This window comes from Pinus tabuliformis, chromosome J (assembly GCF_031772625.1).
Source record: "Pinus tabuliformis cultivar Carrire ecotype Pingquan chromosome J, CPIR1, whole genome shotgun sequence".
In the NCBI taxonomy this organism is placed as follows: domain Eukaryota; kingdom Viridiplantae; phylum Streptophyta; class Pinopsida; order Pinales; family Pinaceae; genus Pinus; species Pinus tabuliformis.
In genome coordinates, this window is record NC_142295.1 from 1,482,943,843 (window position 1) to 1,482,962,163 (window position 18,321).

Sequence of the window (18,321 nt, forward strand, 5' to 3'; positions counted from 1 at the left end):
TTTTTGTACTTGATATTCAAGTGAAACTGTTGCAGGTATGTAGACCACTTCTGATGGCGATCATTTTGCAATTTCCCTTGGGTCTGTATGAACTGCAGAGGTCGGTGGTCTGTGTGGATGACCGTTTCCTTCCCCAAAATGTAATGCTTCCACTGTCGGCAGGCCTGTACAATGGAATACATCTCTTTATCATAAGTGGGGTACTTCCGGACTGTGTCTGAAAGTGTTTCACTGTGATATGCCACTGGATGTCCATGTTGAGTAAGGACTGCCCCAATAGCATAGTCAGAGGCATCTGTCTCGACCTCAAATGGTTGTTGTAAATCTGGTAACGCGAGCACTGGTGCCGTGCAGAGGCGATCCTTCAACTCCCTGAATGCCTTCTGTTGAGATTCAGACCAAAAGAATTTTGCTTTCGCCCCGCCCTTGGTGACTTGACTCAAGGGCCAAGAAATATGAGAAAACCCCAACACAAACCTGCGGTAGAAGTTGGCAAGACCTAGAAAGCTGCGTAGCTCTGTTAGAGTGGTTGGAGAGGGCCAATCCCGAATGACTTGGACCTTGGCTGGATCGACATGCACCCCCTGTTCATCAATGATGTATCCCAGATACTGAACCTCGGTCATGCCAAAAGTGCATTTCTCCAAATTGGCACATAGCTTGTGTTGCCGCAGTGTTTGGAGAACCTGTCGGATGTGGTGGAGGTGCTCTTCCCAACTCTGGCTGAAGATCAGAATGTCATCCAAGTATACTACTACAGAGGAGTTGGTGAATGGCCGCAAGATGTCATCCATTAGCCTCATAAAGGTTGCAGGAGCATTCGTCAATCCGAAAGGCATGACCAACCATTCGAAGAGGCCCTCCTTGGATTTGAAGGCAGTCTTCCACACATCTGAGGGTTCGATTGGTACCTGGTGATATCCTGACTTCAGATCGATCTTGCTGAAATATTTCGCCCCCTTTAGTTGGTCTAGGAGGTCATCAATCCGTGGGATCGGGTACCTATTACGGACAGTGATCTTGTTCAGCGCCCGATAGTCAATACAGAGTCTCCACGTCCCATCCTTCTTCTGTACCAACACGATCGGGCTCCCACAGGGCGATGAACTCGGACGGATGTGACCTTTCTGCTGGAGCTCCTGAATCTGCCTCTTGATTTCATCGTTCTCCAGAACGGAGCGCCGATAAATTGGTCCATTGGGTAGCGGTGCACCTGGGGTCAGATCGATGGAGTGCTTGACTTGACAGTGCAGAGGAACCCCTGCCGGGGAGGTGAAGATGTCCTCGTACTCCTCCACAATCTTGTCCATTTGTAGTTGTCGTGCAGAGGGGCCCCGTTTGGAGGCCGTGGCCACTGTCTTCTTCTTTCCTTGAGGGCGTATCATCAGGAAAACAAATTTCCTGGTTTTGGAAATGATCTTACTGCATTGTTTTGCAGTAATCAAAGAGAGGGCGGCAGGTGGTGCTACCTCTGGTATCCTGAACAACTTATTTCCCAATGTAATAATAACTGCATGGGGCCTCGATTCATACACAGCATGTCGCTTCCACAAGTATGGTTGTCCTAGTAATACATCACAAACTTCAAGGGAAGCAATGTCACACAATACCTCATCCGTGAAGGGTTTGATGTTGTATGGAAGGCGACACTGCTGGCTCACGCGAAGATCTCGTCCTTGGTGAAGCCACCCAATGGTGTATGGTTGTGGATGTGATGTGGTTGGTAAGCCCAACCGCTTCACGACCTCTGCCGAAATGAGGTTCTTTTGACTCCCGCTATCAACAATGAACTGTATCGGGGAGCCCTTTACCCACATCTGGGAGTGGAAGAGACGCTCCTCCTCCTCTGGATCTTCGGGTTCATTTTTCTAGATCTTTGCGGTAGCAACAGTGGCGCTGGGGTCCGCATCAATGATCTGCTTCCCTTTTTCATACCCCTTATCGGGTTCTGACTCCGTGTCGGAACATGCATCTGATTCTGAAACCTTTAGCTCAGCCACCAGTGACTGCTTGGCCCGACACTCACTTGTGTTGTGAGTGGAGCTCTTATGGAACTCGCACCATTTTCCAGTGTCCTTTCTCGGCTTCGCGGCACTATTCTTTGCTTGCAGCTTCGGCTGGTTGTCTTGGGCTGTCCCGCCTTGGATTTGTCCTTTGTTCTGTGGTTTAGGGGCACCTTTCCCCTGCTTTGGATTCGCAGATCCAAAGTCTCGCTTCTTTTGTTTAAACTTCTGCTCGACCTTGACGGCATACCGGTATGCTGCGCCGAGCGAGGGGATGTTTAGGAATTGTATTTCTTCCTGGATGTACTTGTGCAGGCAGCCACGGTATTTGAGTATCAAATGTTGCTCCGAATCCTTGATACCCAACTTTGTGCGAAGGGTATGGAAAAGATTGGTGAACTCTGGCACGTCTTGGTCCCTTCCCTGCCGCAGCGTGGTCCACTTTATGTATTCATCCTCATAGCTCCCGACAGGGTAGTACTGCTCCTTGATAGCATCCCGGAACGAATCCCAGGTGGGTGCGGCTGAAAATAGTGAGCCAGTACTTTCATCCTTCTGCTCGCAGTAGGTTTCCCACCAGTCCTTGACGTGGGGGGCTGCTTTGAGGAGAGCAAAAACAATCTTTTCCCGACTCGAAAATTCATGAACAGAAAAATAACCCTCTAGCAGATTTAACCATTTATCTACGGCATCTGCGTCTATCTGACCTTCGAATATGGGGATTTCAAAATTAACTTGTACCTTAAAGGGTGTGGCGTTTCCAGAGTAGCTGCTGGAAGCCGATGCGTTGCTTCTCGGTAGCCGCTGAAGGATCTGGGCAAAACTGTCCATCATCGCATTCCGTTGTCGCTCGAGGGCTTCTTCGAGCAAGATTTTGATGGGATCTCCTGCCCCCTCGTCTTTCTTCTCGTCCGCCATGGGAGGCCGTCGGGATTTGCGAGGCTGGTCTTGCAAAGGTTCAACCAGTTCAAGCCCTAACTCCTTATATCCCGACCTTGTTGGGGACATGCAAAGAAAAACAGAGAAAAAGCAGACCGCTCTGATACCACTGATCCGGATTTAAACAGGAACGCAACAAATTACAGAGATAACCATATACACAAAGATGCAGCGGAAATAATACTTCATTTCATTAATGGAAAATACTCAAATATGCTTACAACAGAAATGGAAATAAACTAGTTAGGGCGATGGTAGCTTATCTCTGAGAAGAGATGTGATGGCTACATGCCTCTGAACTGTCTTACAATGAGGCTCGGAGGCCTATTTATGGTTGAGAAACAATAGAAAACCCTTCACATTCCAAAACCTAACCCTAGAAGATGAAACGCCAAATTGTGGGCCCCGTTTTTGGGTAAGTTGGTACATCAACTTCCCGGGGTCGCGAATTGGTCATACTATCTCCGTTTGACGTGCATGATAGCCCGTTGGAAAGATCTCTCCGAGGACTACGACGGAAAAGACGATTTTTATCAGAAAAATCGCTGGCGGTAGATTTCCCAAAAAACGTCGTTTAGGGCCTCAAAACGGCTCCGGAAGTTCAGGACCCGAAAAACTGCTAAAAATAGTAAGTTGTGCTACAATTAAGGAAACTGAAAATGCTGAGAAAGACAATGGTGGGGGTCCAGGTGGACTTGGCAGGTGGCCACCAATATCCACCTGGATCATGCAACCAGTTTAAAGGTCTGTAATTCTATTACCTAACACACAGACAGGATGACAACTCTCTATGCATTAAACAATAGAAACCTGCGTACATGTTCAATGATACAGGTAAATTCTAACACAGAGGTGGGATGACAGCCCCTCTGATGCTAAACATTCACAGCACATGGACAAATGCAAAATAGGCACAACTTGGAACAAGAAGAAGTGGAAAGTGAGCAATTGACAGCAAAAGAAGCTTGTATTAATTGGAAATGAAGACCAGACACTACATGTTACAAAGTAGTTACACTCTCCAGAAGTTGAACCTTACAACACACTAGCATTCATCTAACACTCATCCCCTATTACATTCTTTCTTCTGGGTATATATAGAGGTTGATTACTAAAAATATCTACTATGCTATGCGTGGAAGTGTCATAATGGACCACCAACCGCTTTAACTGCTTGGTATGGGTCTCTGCTACAACCTGACTGTGTCAGTGGGCAAAATTGATCTTCTCTGATATTCTGTTGTCCTTCATGAGCAGGTAGAATGTTGACTGAAAGGAACCCATAACTGATAAATGCTTTAACTGCTCGAGGTTGTCCTTTTTCTTTCTCGGCCAAGCTGTTGGTTAATTGTGGTTGTTGAAGCTTTATTACGCAGGGTACAGGTAGCTGGCCTCCTTCCTTCTTCGGGAGCACAAAATAGGTTAAAGGCATAAAGACAGTATGGCGAAGGCGTGCACAGGGCGAGAAGCAAGACCAAGACAGATAACAACCTTTGGATCACAGAGATCAACGGCGGAGACCGTTGGCGGGAGGAATCGGGAAGAAACAGGCTGAGATAAACTAGAGTCGTTAGATCAGGGAGCAGCAGATCTAACGGTTGTCTCACACGAAAGATGCATGGATGATATCAGGCAGGCAACAGTGGCTTCGTGGGCGGGCGGTAAATGTACAAAGGGGCGTGATTGCAATATCGCATCGGTGGAAGACAAGGGGGAAGACTTAACACACATGGGTGCGATTTGCAATAGCGATCACATCACATCGCATCGCAACACAACATCACATCGCAATATCGCATAGCAATATCACAATGCGGAAGACAAGGGCGGAGCCTTAACACACATGGCTGCGATATGCGATAGCGATAAGATCGCATCGCAATATTGCAGCGGCGGAATACAAGGGCGCAAAGCGGCAGGGGCTAATGTGCGATTGCGATCAGATCGCATCGCAAGGGAAAAATGAAGGCAGTGGGGTGAAAGGGAGTAAGCGAGGTGAAGGAGAAGGAGGAGGAGGAGGGCCACAAGCTTTCTTTAATCACAAACACACCACCAGACCCGAGCTATACCTTCCAACACTGAAGCTTGTAGCAGAGCTAACACTGGCTCCTTCTGGGGATGAGATCCTCCCTGTGAGGTCTCAAGAATCTACAGACCAATGCCTTCATACAAAAACAGCTATAAAAACACCTGCCTAGTATCCATTGGGCATGGAGTCAACTAAGCATACAACAGGAAACTGTAAAAGAACTTGATTACAATTATTAAAGCCTGCAAACTTAAACTTCAAAAATTGCCCATTTGCTGGACCACCAAAATTGTTGCCTGTCAGCCGGTTCATCATAGATCAGCAGGACAGGATTTATTTGATCCCCCACCTCAGACAATTTGGGACATTTTAGCTTGATAGGTAGATAGGGATAAAATTTTGTTGAAAATGCAACAAGATGATGGAGCTTAGTGAAAAGGAGTCGCCTTCACTAAGTGGACCCGCAGGCTATTTTTGGCGCAAAGTCTATTTTTAGACATATGGATCATGGCCTATGAGTTGCAGGATGCTATTTGTGGATGATTGGTCATGTTGGTAAAAATAGATGGACTTCTATTTTTAGACATATGGGCAGATTCTATTTTTAGACTGCCAGTCTAAATATAGAACAGTTGAATATTATTAGCTCTTAATAATATTTGGACTATAAACATTATCTTATTCTCTTGGAGCACTTCAGTTCGAGCTACAGATGTGGCACATGCAGCTGCCAGAAGGAAATACACTTTTCTTATGGGTCAGTTGAGCTATTGCATGGTGGACATCAGTTAGAACTCAAGTGGTTGAGTTCTGGTGGAGTTAATTGAGGAGTTGATGGAGTTGTGTTCAGTTTGACTTGGTTGAACTAGTTGTATTTAGTCTAACTAAAGAATACACTAGTGATGAGTTGTGTGAATTAATTATTAATTAATTCACTAATTATTAACTCATAAAGAAACTGAAGAATACATCAGTTAACTCAGTGCATGGACAGTTCAGTGGAGACAGGTGTTAGAGGTAAGTGAAAGGGCAAGACAGCTGTCAGTTGTGACTATATTTGTGCATGAGATGTGCACATGCATGGATTGAGTAATGCCAATGAGGATTGCACAGTGTCACACAAGGGAAATACGAGTTTGGTCATTCCATTCATCATTATTCTCATGCAGGATTGCACAGTGGAGGCAAGCAAACATTGGAGGAGATTTGAGGCATCAAATCTGAGCTAGTTTGTGTGTAACAGGTGGAGATAGTACTGAGTACTTGCGAGGAGTATTGTACTATGTATTGTTACATGTTCTCACTCAATATAATATACAGATAGTTGGGGGTTTTCAGCTGTATGCTTTCCCCGGGTTACATACTGTGTTAATGTGTGCATGCGATTGATGTTTCATTGTTTTTAATTCCACAAAATTGATGATCAATGTAGAGGAGATTATGTATTATGAATGTATTCCGCAATAGTGTATAATCAGGATAGTCTCTGTGAATAAGTGTCATATTATTAAAAATTTCTACAAATTTCACTCCATTTCTTGTGTTTTCCTCCTTGGATGTTCTTCACGGGAGCTTCTATACACCTGCTTCATAGTCATGATTGTTGTGTACTTCTCTGTGTCCTTTGTAGTCTGTACAACTAATATGAATGATGCACCATTGTATTCCTGTGCAGGGGACGCAGAGACTTCATCTCCTCCTGAATCTTTGTTTGAACAATCCTCACCCAGGGAGGAATCCCAAAACTATGCACCCTCTAACTGTGTCATCTGAAAAGCTGCGACTTTAATCTGTGTAGAGGCCATCTGAGCAGGCTTCAGAAAATCAAAAATGAGGTGATCAGTCTCAGCCTTGAGCATTGAATTTTGTTTTGCCTCAGTGTTGAAGGGGCAACTTTGAGGGATTTTCACTTGAGCAGACAGAGGGACAAAAGATGATGGGGAGCATTCTTCTCCCTCACTGATCACTGGGCAGGGGACAAAAGCAGGTTGGAAATTTGGCAGATCTGCATTGCCATGGGAAGATGCGCTGGCTTCAAGCTCAGATTCTTGGAGGCTGGTAGGACCTGCTGTTGACTGTTGCTGCTTATCAACTTGTTGTTTTGCAGCTACAACAAATTGTTGAGCAGCACCTTTGGATATTTCTTTCTCATAAGCAGCCCTTGTTAGGAAAGGAGCGCCTTCCAAAACATGAACCTCCTCCTCTTCATCGGGAAGCTCTTCTTCCATGACTATATTCTGATAAAGGGTCTTCACCCTTTGATCATCATTTGCAGTTATGTTTCTCTGCAAAATCTGCAACTACTCCACCCCTGAATGCTGCTCCACTCTTAACCTGGAAACTTCAGAGGCCAATAGCTCTATCATCCTATCCATTTCGTCGATCTTATGATCTGAGGATGATGAGAGCCCATCCCTCTGTGAGTTCCCAGACTCAGTATAATCGTAGAGCAGACCTTCCTTATTTCCCCAGTTCTTTAGGAACACATCATCTAAAGCCTCAATATCTGCTATAGACCTAGGGGCTAGTTCATTGAACCACCTTTTAGCTTCTCCCTCTAGGCTTTGGACAAAAACCCTCATCCATACATCCTCTTCATAGATGTCAAGGTTATCAGCATAACAATAAAAAGACTCCAGGTGCCCTTCAGCTGATACTCCTTCTGCACCAGTGAACCTAGGCATAAATACTTGATAATCTCCCGCAGGCATGGCACTCAAAGGGGTAGGCAAGACTAAGGGTCCATACCTAGCAGCCACTATTCGTTCAATCTTTGTGAGAACTTGCTGGCCTGCCATGACTGAGCTAAGTGAAGGATACTGGTAGACTGAGTGGAATGGGTCAATGAAAAGAATGACAGAAACAGATGAATATGATGGACAACATGGATGCTTCTTTCAACTGAGGTACGAAAGGAAATGAATGAACAGGAGCGGTATGAATCTCTGAAGGTGAATTTTCACTAGCAGAGATACATAAAAAATCTTTAAGGCTTACCTGATCCTAATGCTCCTCTCTGCGAAATTTTCTTCTGCTTAACAGTCTTCTCAGGATCAAGCACTAGTTCAGCTAGTGATTTCTGAAGATTTGTTAGAGCATACCTCACAGATTGCGCCAGAACTTCAATATGGAGTCGCCAAAGGATGGTCTTCCTCCAATGGAGTCACCAGACAAATGATTACAACCCAAAACTGTGTTCAAACCTTGTCTATCATCAAAGCTTGAAACTGTGTCGTACTCTCAGGGAAGCTGAGCTTCAATTCTCCTCTCCCTGGCAACGACACCAATTAATGTTATCACCCCAAGAAACTCACCTAGGTTGTATATCAGTGATTCTCGGCAACATTACAAACTCAACAAAGTGTTGGATAAAATGATGGATGAATGAAGCAAATGCTGCATATTCAAGCCAGATAACCACTTCTACTATGATTGACCCCAGACATGGGTGAACACCCCCAGACTACAAGGCTTTTAACCACCAATTACTCACAGTTTGAGGATAAGGTGATAATGGAGAAGACTGACCACACCAATAGATGCACAGGACCCTGTGATGGCCGGCTGCAACCAGTTTAAAGGTCTGTAATTCTATTACCTAACACACAGACATGATGACAGCTCTCTATGCATTAAAACAATAGAAACCTGCGTACATGTTCAATGATACAGCTAAATTCTAACACAGAGGTGGGATGACAGCCCCTCTGATGCTAAACATTCACAGCACATGAAAAAATGCAAAACAGGCACAACCTGGAACAAGAAGAAGTGGAAAGTGAGTAATTGACAGCAAAATAAGCTTGTATTAATTGGAAATGAAAACTAGACGCTGCAGGTTACAAAGTAGTTACACTCTCCAGAAGTTGAACCTGACAAGACACTAGCATTCATCTAACACTCATCCCCTATTACATTCTTTCTTCTGGGTATATATAGAGGTTGATTACAAAAAATATCTACTATGCTATGCGTGGAAGTGTCATTATGGACCACCAACCGCTTTAACTGCTTGGTATGGGTCTTTGTTGCAACCTAATTGTGTCAGTGAGCAAAATTGATCTTCTCTGATATTCTGTTGTCCTTCATGAGCAGGTAGAATGTTGACTAAAAGGAACCCATAACTGATAAATGCTTTAACTGCTCGAGTTTGTCCTGTTTCTTTCTTGGCCAAGCTGTTGGTTTATTGCGGTTGTTGAAGCTTTATTACGCAGGGTACAGGTAGCTAGCCTCCTTCCTTCTCCGGGAGCACAAAACAAGTTAAAGGCATAAAGACAGTTTGGCGGAGGCGTGCAGAGGGCAAGAAGAAAGACAAAGATAGATAACAACCATTGGATTGCAGAGATCAACGGCGGAGACCGCTGGCGGGAGGAATCGAGAAGAAACAAGCGGAGATAAATAAGAGCCATCAGATCAGGGAGTAGCAAATCTAACGGTCGCCGCACGCGAAAGATGCACGGATGATATCAGGCAGGGAACAGTGGCTTCGTGGGCGGGCAGTAAATGTACAAAGGGGCGCGATCACAATATCGCATTGGCAGAAGACAAGGGGGAAGACTTAACACACATGGGTGCAATTTGCGATAGCAATCACATCGCATCGCATCACAACACAACATCGCATCGCAATATCGCAATGTGGAAGACAAGGGCGGAGCCTTAACACACATGGCTGCGATATGCGATAGCGATTAGATCGCAGCGGTGGAAGACAAGGGTGCAAAGTGGCAAGGGCTAATGTGCGATTGCGATCAGATCGCATCGCAAGGGAAAAACAGAGGCAACGGGGTGAAAGGGAGTAAGTGAGGTGAAGGAGAAGGAGGAGGAGGAGGGCCACAAGCTTTCTTTAAGCACAAACACACCACCAGACCCGAGCTATACCTTCCAATGCTGAAGCTTGTAGCAGAGCTAACAGTTACGAAAGCAGAAATGGGAACGCATGGGTAGGCCCGCGTTGCAGTGGTCCCCTATTCAATTATGAATGGGGAACCAACATAAGATTTTTCCCATGGGAAGGTTGCAAAGGGTAACAGTTGATATTGAAGACGCAAGCACGCAAACAGACTTTAAAGTGATAGAGATTGTTGATGACAGCAATCCTTATCCCACGTTTCTAGGCATAGATTAGGCCACCAATATGAATGGAGTCATCAATATAAAGAAGCAGAAGATGATATTCGAGAAAAAGTCCCTACGCATAGTAATTCCGCTAGATCCAGCTGAAGGAGAGCGCTACACTGAACCCTTGCGTGACAATGGAAGCGACGATGAACTGGATTGTATCTACAAGATAACAACACGAGATCATGATTGGGTGAAGCTAACTGCAGATGGAAGAATCTCGTGGGAGTGCGCAGGTTCCTGCACCTGGGATTCTGATGAAGAATATTAACGTTGGCACAATCGGTTGAACGAAGTGACAATGCTGAATTGCAACACGATGAATAGATCACTGTGGTGCGTAACAACGCAGGCCCAAGATCTACCAACATATGATGGATTGATAGCGATGGATGAATTCTTGAGCAAGTTTGAGAGCGCAACACCGGAGCAACAACGGTTCGATGCATTGAAGTGGGTGATGTGTGTGACACCTGCGCGTTGGTGGGGAACACATCAAGGAAATTTTGAAAACTGGCGCAGCTGCAGGAGGATGATGCAGCTACGTTTTGGGAAACCGGAACTATGAATAGCAAATAAATATGATGGACATGATGACCCACACACACACCTCACAAAATGGACCAAGGCCTATGGAGAAGAACCTCAGCCTGAATGGCTACACTTATTCTACCATACCCTGGATGTCATACCCATGAATTGGTATATCGAGATGGAACTCCGACATGGTACAGGCGAATGGGATGTCTTGCACGAGGGATTTTTGTTAACATTCACATTTGAAGACCGATGGTTGGATACTGTTGACGACGCACTGCAAGCCGTGAAAGCCGCCATCTTCAAAATACCACAAGAACCACGAGAAGTAGTTCAACCGGCATGGGAAACCTAGTTAAGTTGTGCCCTAGAATGTTATAATGTACAAGTAGAGGAAGATGATGACGACCCCCGAAATATTAATATTCCAGAAACTGAAGGGTGTCTCGAAGTTTGAGGACCATCAATTGAGGACCCAAACATCATTGCGCCGCTAAAAACAAAGCAGATAAATATTGGTACAGATGTGGAGCTGAAGTACGCGACGCTTGGGGACTATTGGGATGATGCTATGGTAGATAAGGTCGTCGAGTTACTCCGCGAATATCAAGATTTGTTCCTGACCAAAATCACAGACTTAAAGGGGATCATTTGCGACTTAGGGATAATGAAGATCACTCTGAAAACGGACGCAAAACCAGTTAAGCAGTGACCTTATCGTTTGAATCCGAAGTATAAAGAAAAGGTCTGTGAAGAGTTAGACAAAATGCTTGTAGCCAGAATTATTGAACCAGTGGAAGAATCTGACTGGGTGAGTCCTATGGTAGTGCAGGAGAAAAAATAGAAGGGCGAAATTAGAATCAGCGTGGACTTCAGAAAGCTTAATGACACCTGTGTTCACGATACATTCCCGACACCGTTTACAGATGAAGTATTGGAGAATGTTGCCAGACAGGAAGCTTACTCATTCACGAATGGCTTCTCAGGGTACCACCAGATCAAGTTCACGCCAGAAGATAGGAACAAGACAACCTTCACAACCGAATGGGGCTGTTTTCAATACACCGTTATGCCCTTTGGAATCAAGAATGCGCCAGCGATATTTTCACGCATAGTGGTGGCCGTGTTCAAGGAATACATCCACAAGTTCTTGGAGGTCTATATGGATGATTGGATTGTATTTGGGTTAGTTAAACACCATATAACGAGCTTACGGTTGATTCTGGATACTTGCCAATGACACCAAATTGCGCTAATCTTAAAAAGTGCACTTTCCTCATCCCCTTTGGAAATCTGCTTGGCCATGTGGTCTACAAACAAGGCCTGATGGTGTACCCTGTGAAGATTGTTGTTATTCTCAATTTGGAAGCGCCGTGAAGTGTCAAACAACAACACGCCATGTTGGGCCACACTGGGTACTATAGAAAGTTTATTAAGAGCTATGCACAAATCACAGCACCAATGGAACAGTTATTGAAAAAGGATGCTACATATTGTTGGAATGATGATTGTAAGAAAAGTTTGGATGTTCTCAAGGAAAAAATGGCATCCGCTCCCATTTTGGTCTTCCCAAAATGGGACATCAAATTTCATGTACATGTTGATGCGTCATGTATTGCACTGGGTGTTGTACTCACGCAGGAAGGTGCAGAAGGTGTGGATCACCCGATCGCGTTCATGAGTTAGCGGTTGTCCAAAGCATAAAAGAACTATTCTACTACTGAGCGCGAAGGATTGGCAATGGTATACGCGCTCCACAAATACCGCCACTATCTGCTTGGTGGGCACTTCAAGATGTATACCGATCACTTCGTGTTGAAATACGTGGTGAACAAGCTTGTGTTGGGGGGGCACATATGCAGATGGCTATTACTATTTCAAGAATATGACTTCGAGGTCATTGTGAAGTCGGGACGCCTAAATGCAGGACCAGATCACCTATCACGAATTGAGACCGGCGAGGAGCCAAAAAATTTGGAGGAAGGACTACCTCATGCACAACGCTTTGCAGTGTGTGTCGCGGATGGCCACTTTGAAGATATAATCCATTTCTTAACCATAGGGATATTCAATCTAGAGGAAGAAGGAATTAGTGGTACACATGGCGGATTTTTCTATCATCTGGGGCACCTCTACAAAATGGGGCACGATGAGATATTGCAAAGATATGTACCTAAATTTGAATGAGGATAGATCCTCGCAGAAGCACATGGGGAGGCTACCAGAGGACAGTATGCAGGACGGGTGACGACACAGAAGATTCTTCGTGCTAGGCTATGGTGGCCAACACTACATCAAGATTTGAAAGCATACTGTTGGGCCTGCGACATATGTCAACGGACTAGGAAACCATCACGAAGGGATGAGATGCCACTCAATCCACAGATGACGTTATAGCCATTCGAAAAATGGGCAATAGACTTTGTGGGGCCAATCAAACCTCAGGGGAAGACGAGTGCACGCTACATCATCACCGCGATAGAGTACCTGACTTGATGGGTGGAAGCACAGCTGGTTAAGGACTGCACGGCCGCCACAGCTACGAAATTTTTGTTCAACAACGTGTTGAAATGGTTTTGATGCTCGAAAATTTTAATGAGTGACCGCAGAATGCACTTCCTAAATGAAACTATTAGCACACTCACCGAGGAGTTCCAGGGGTATCATCAACAAAGTACATCGTACCATCCACAAGCTAATGGGGCAGTAGAAGCATTCAACAAGATTCTAGAGACTGCGCTGACCAAAGTATGTAACGTATAGCGAAACGACTGGGACTTGCGCATACCTGCCGTATTATGGGCATACAAAACCACATGCAAGACACTGACAGGTCAGACACCTTTCAGGTTATTCTATGGCACAGAAGTAGTCATTACAATGGAAGACATTGTACCCAGTTTGCGGATAGCAGCGATGACATGCATGTCAGACCGCAAAGCCTTGGAAGAGAGGCTCGCGCAATTGGAAGAACTTGAGGAAGAACGGTTTTTGGCAGGATTCCATCAGCAGGTACAGAAATAGCGCGAGAAAGCTTGGCATGATCACCATATCAAGTTGCGCACATTCAAGGTAACCGATTTAGTGTTGTTGTATGACAGTAAGTTCGAAAAATTTCCTGGAAAATTCAGAATGCATTGGTTCGGACCATATGTGGTAAAGGAGGTCAAAGACGAAGGTGCGGTTCAGCTAGTCAAACTTAAAGGAGAGCCCTTCCCAGGAAGAGTAAATGGTAGTTGCCTGAAGCCCTACACGGGTAGGCTAGCTATCTAACTAACTGACCGAAGCACAGTCTTCGCGACCGCATAAGCCAGATAGAGGTGCGGGACTATAAACACAAGTACTAGAAACCGACATCAAAGTAGAGAATCAAGTAAGCCGCAGATGATTCTGAAGCAGAAAGGTAGCAGATCCAGACAACGATAGCATGGGGAGTTGCGAACCTTCATGACACAGGCACAGTTAAATGGACTTCACACAAGGATCACCACACCAGCCGACTGACTCGGGATGAATCACGATGATTGTGTTGGGGGCCTGTTGGGCAGCGGATCCCCCCATAGCGGGTTTTTGGGGCTTAAAGTCGAGTTTTGGTCAATGTAACGTAAAGACCCCGCAAAATGCGGGCACGGAGAGCGAGAGTCTAGGGTTGTCTGCCCTAAAATATTGTAATTTAATATAGAATGTGTCAGCCTACCGGACCATGGGAATGTATAAATAGAGTGAGGCTCTAAGTGTAGAAGTCAGTTTTTAGTCTGTTTGGTCTCAAGTGATATGGGTTTTAAATGCTAAATTAGTTCTAAGTCTGTATGTCCGAGTCTTGGGTTGTAGGAATAGGAAGAGGCTCTGCAGCTGTGTGCGCAGAGGCCTGGTAGAGTCTGAAGCTATGTGCGCGGACCCCTGCAGCTGAGTGCACATGGCAAAGTTGAGATTGTACTGGAACAGAGGATTAATAAAAGATAAGTTGATTCTAAAATATTGTGCATCTGCTCGTAGATCTATGTGTTTATGCTTCTATTATATATTTGCATCCCTTTACAGTTTATTATGGCACGCACTTGTTATAAATGTTGAATGATTGATGAGAATATTGGGCCCACATAATTAAGTTAAGATCTATAATAATACCACCATAAGGATAAAGGATCTACGCAGTGCCTCTTCGTGCTCTTTACAGAGCTGCATGAAGTTCAGATGACTGCGCAAAGCGGCGCAAGCACGCAGGATCGGTTTGCAAACTTCCCAGACTTCATCAACACATCCCTAGGGTGCGGAAACCTGGTTCCAGCACCCTCCCATACTACCTTGGGTGAGACCTCAGTCCGTGCTCCGCACAGTATTGCCGAAAGGGCTCGTAGTTTTGGGATTTGTTTGGTTAAATCACTTCTAAACCTGGGTCAGGCCCCAACAAGCCAACAATTATCGAGGAAGAACTGTCGACTTACCATGGCTAATGTTTGCCATGACTTTATCTATAATTGCCTAGGTGTGTTCTTGACTTGGCGTGATTAAAGATACTATATGTCTAAATCGAAAGGTTTTGTTGCATATTCTGGATATATATACAAATGAATATTATGAAAGATCAATAATACTTGCTCTCATAAGTTGAGTGGTCGAGATCAATTTGTTAGTAAACATGGGGCCCGCTTTTCTTCAAATGCTCCCTGTATGCCAGATAATGCAAAGTTCATCAAGGAGTTTTGTTAAGAGGTGAGGAGCTGAGATGTTTTGAGAGAATATCTTGGCCGCTTCATGTGTAATTAAGATGGTTTATATATCAGTCGATAGTTCTCCCAAGTTATACGTGACTATAATCAATTATTTCTCTTCTTGGAATATTAATTCTTACTTGTCTCAGTTGTGACTTTCTATGTAAAGAGTGTGTTCCTATTCTATAGGAGTGGTTTCCCTAGATTGGTGTGTGGTTGAGATATTCTCTCAACCAATAGATTGTATGTCCAAGATAGTTTTCCTATCTTGAGACAATACTCCTGTATATATGTAATGTGATATTTGATTAATGTATGTGAAGATAGTTTGCACTATCGATTTTTATCATGGTATCAGAGCCCCTGAGGGCCTAGCCCCTCCTGGGCTGAGGAAATAAGTGAGTATATTTTGTAGTTTTTGTTTTTCCATCAACACAGACTTGTGGAGCTGTGGCACGCGTCATGTGTGCATGTTCTCAGATTTAAATCTTGTAGTGGTGCAATGCAATAAAGTGTTGGGGTTCTAACTGTGGAGATGGCTATCCAACGTGAACTATATGGGAATGAAAGCGACTTTTTTGTGGATTTTAATGGCAGCTTATTAGGTCCAGTCAGAAATGACAGATCTCGGAGTTTAATTTTGCGGTGTTCTCCTAGCCTTGCAGTGGTTTGGTGATTCTGGGGCCTTTCGTGACAGCAATGCAATGAAACATTCATCTCAGATCTTCGGGATGGGGTTAGATTCAAGGGTTTGTGCAATGACAATCCTCTTATTTTCGATGGCATTTCTGATGGGTTCTTGTTGTTTTGTTCCACTGAGAAATGGCACTCGGAGATCAGATCTGATGACCGGTCGATCATCCCTTTCAATGAATTCAGATTCACGTAGAGAGGCTGCCTAGAAATCCATGTGAACGTCCCCTCCTACAAGAACTTGAAGGGGGAGAAGATCGACCCCGCTTACATGGGGTTATTCCTGAGCACCAGAGATGCCTGGGCTCATGTTCTGCAAGATCTGGAGCACAGCGAAATCCACTGTGTACTCGAGAGTAAGCTCATCGTACACCTCTTTACATTCAAGGATTTAGAGAATTTGACTTACTACAACAAATCCTTCCAAGGTTTCGAGGAAAATTAGTATACTCTGGTCTTTGTCAATTGTATCCCCAATGTTGTGGTTTCAATGGATGTAAAGACTATTATGTATAATCTTGAGGGATTCGGTGATAGCACGAGGGATTGTCTTTCAGCTGGTGAAACCCTTCTGGCAAAGCTCTATTTTTTGTTGCTTTTTATATATATGGTGCTGGCTGGCGTTTGGATCTACGTGGTTGTCAGAAACCGCCTGACGGCGTACTAGATCCATGTATTTATGGCTACACTCGTCTACTTGAAAGCCTTTAATCTCATCTAAGAGGCAGAGGACAAGCATTTCATTAAGAGGACCGGAACAACCCATGGATGGGATGCTCTGTTTTATATTTTCAGTTTTTGAAGGGAATTATGCTTTTTACCCTGATTGTTTTAATTGGCACTGGTTGGTCCTTCTTGGAACCCTATTTGCAAGGCAGGGAGAAGAAAGTTCTCATGGATTATGCTTTCCAGTTTATTATAGAAAGCGGTGGACTTGACATTGAGGATGATTACCCTTACATGGCCAACGATGACAGCTGTGACGCTTACAGAAAAAATTCCCATGTGGTGATGATTGATGGCTACGAAGATGTTCCTGAGAACGATGAGAAGTCGTTGAATAAGGCCATGGTTCATCCGCTGATTTTCCACTGAGATCAGAACTCTGGATAGTTTGCTCATGCAAATGGAGGTTTACCGCCTTCTTCTTTTTCTTTGGGTCAACTTGATAGAATTGGAATTTGGAAAAGTAAACACATTAACCCTGATCAACTCAATATAAAAATGCAATTTGTTAGAATTGCATACTTAAAAAAAATCCATATTTATAATTGTTTTAGAATTAGAAACATAGAAATTAGCTAACTCAATGGAATAGTTTTCAATACCACATAACGCATTACGAATCTTGCACATAATAGAAGCATCTATTTTCACAACACTATCCTTACCAAACATGCACCTACCGCTTACCCGCCGCCTTGAGCGAATTGGTTAGCACACTTGCTGCTTATTGATTCGACCTTAAAGAGAGTTCGATGTCGATTAATGCTTCACCAAATCCTGAGATGAACATTAATGCATCACAATTATCTACAATACACATGGCATTACGTTTTAAATAGACTACCATAAAATGTTCATTTTTTTGAGTAATAATGTTTTTAGAAAATAAAGAACAAAAAGATGGTTCAAGTATTGCTTTTGCAATAACTAATCAACAATATCATTTAAAAGTAAATGATAATTAATTATTGGAATGTGTAGATCCAAGTTAATTTATCTTTATTGTTGATATTTATTGATATTAGTATGCTTCAAAAAAGTGTATTTTATTATTATATATAATTATTTTTTTAATATATTTTTAAGATAATTAAATGATAATAATCCATAATAATATCTTATTTATATTTGATATTAATGCCTATTGTATTTTTAATATAATTAAGTTGTAGTAATGTGTAATATTAATTAATTCCTAGTAAAATTTGAAGTTTTAGGTCTATGATTGTTATGATAAGGAAATGAGGAAAAAAATTATGGAAGTTGTGGTTAAGGATGTTGTATCTGAGAGGCGTTATCTTGTAAATTGAAATAAAAATATGATAAGAAATATAATAGTAAATAAAAGTGCCACACTTGATGATGCTCCTTCATTAAAAAAAAGGTTTTTCCTACAAGTACTTTGCATTTACAAGTACACATTTAGATCATGAGGTTCATCAAATCATGTGTGTTTATTCAATTGACTCCTCATAGGGAGTGGTTTTTTTAATAGGAAAAGTATAATGGAGGTGATGTCTTCCTGGCAGATGACTGAACAACAAAATCACAAGACATTAAA

At 43.5% G+C, this 18,321-nt stretch overlaps 1 pseudogene; it reads left to right on the forward strand.

Moving 5' to 3' along the window:
* Positions 1-16,072: 16,072 nt before the first annotated feature.
* LOC149232990 (protein CANDIDATE G PROTEIN-COUPLED RECEPTOR 7-like) lies at positions 16,073-17,129 on the forward strand (annotated as a pseudogene).
* The last annotated feature ends 1,192 nt before the right edge of the window (positions 17,130-18,321 follow it).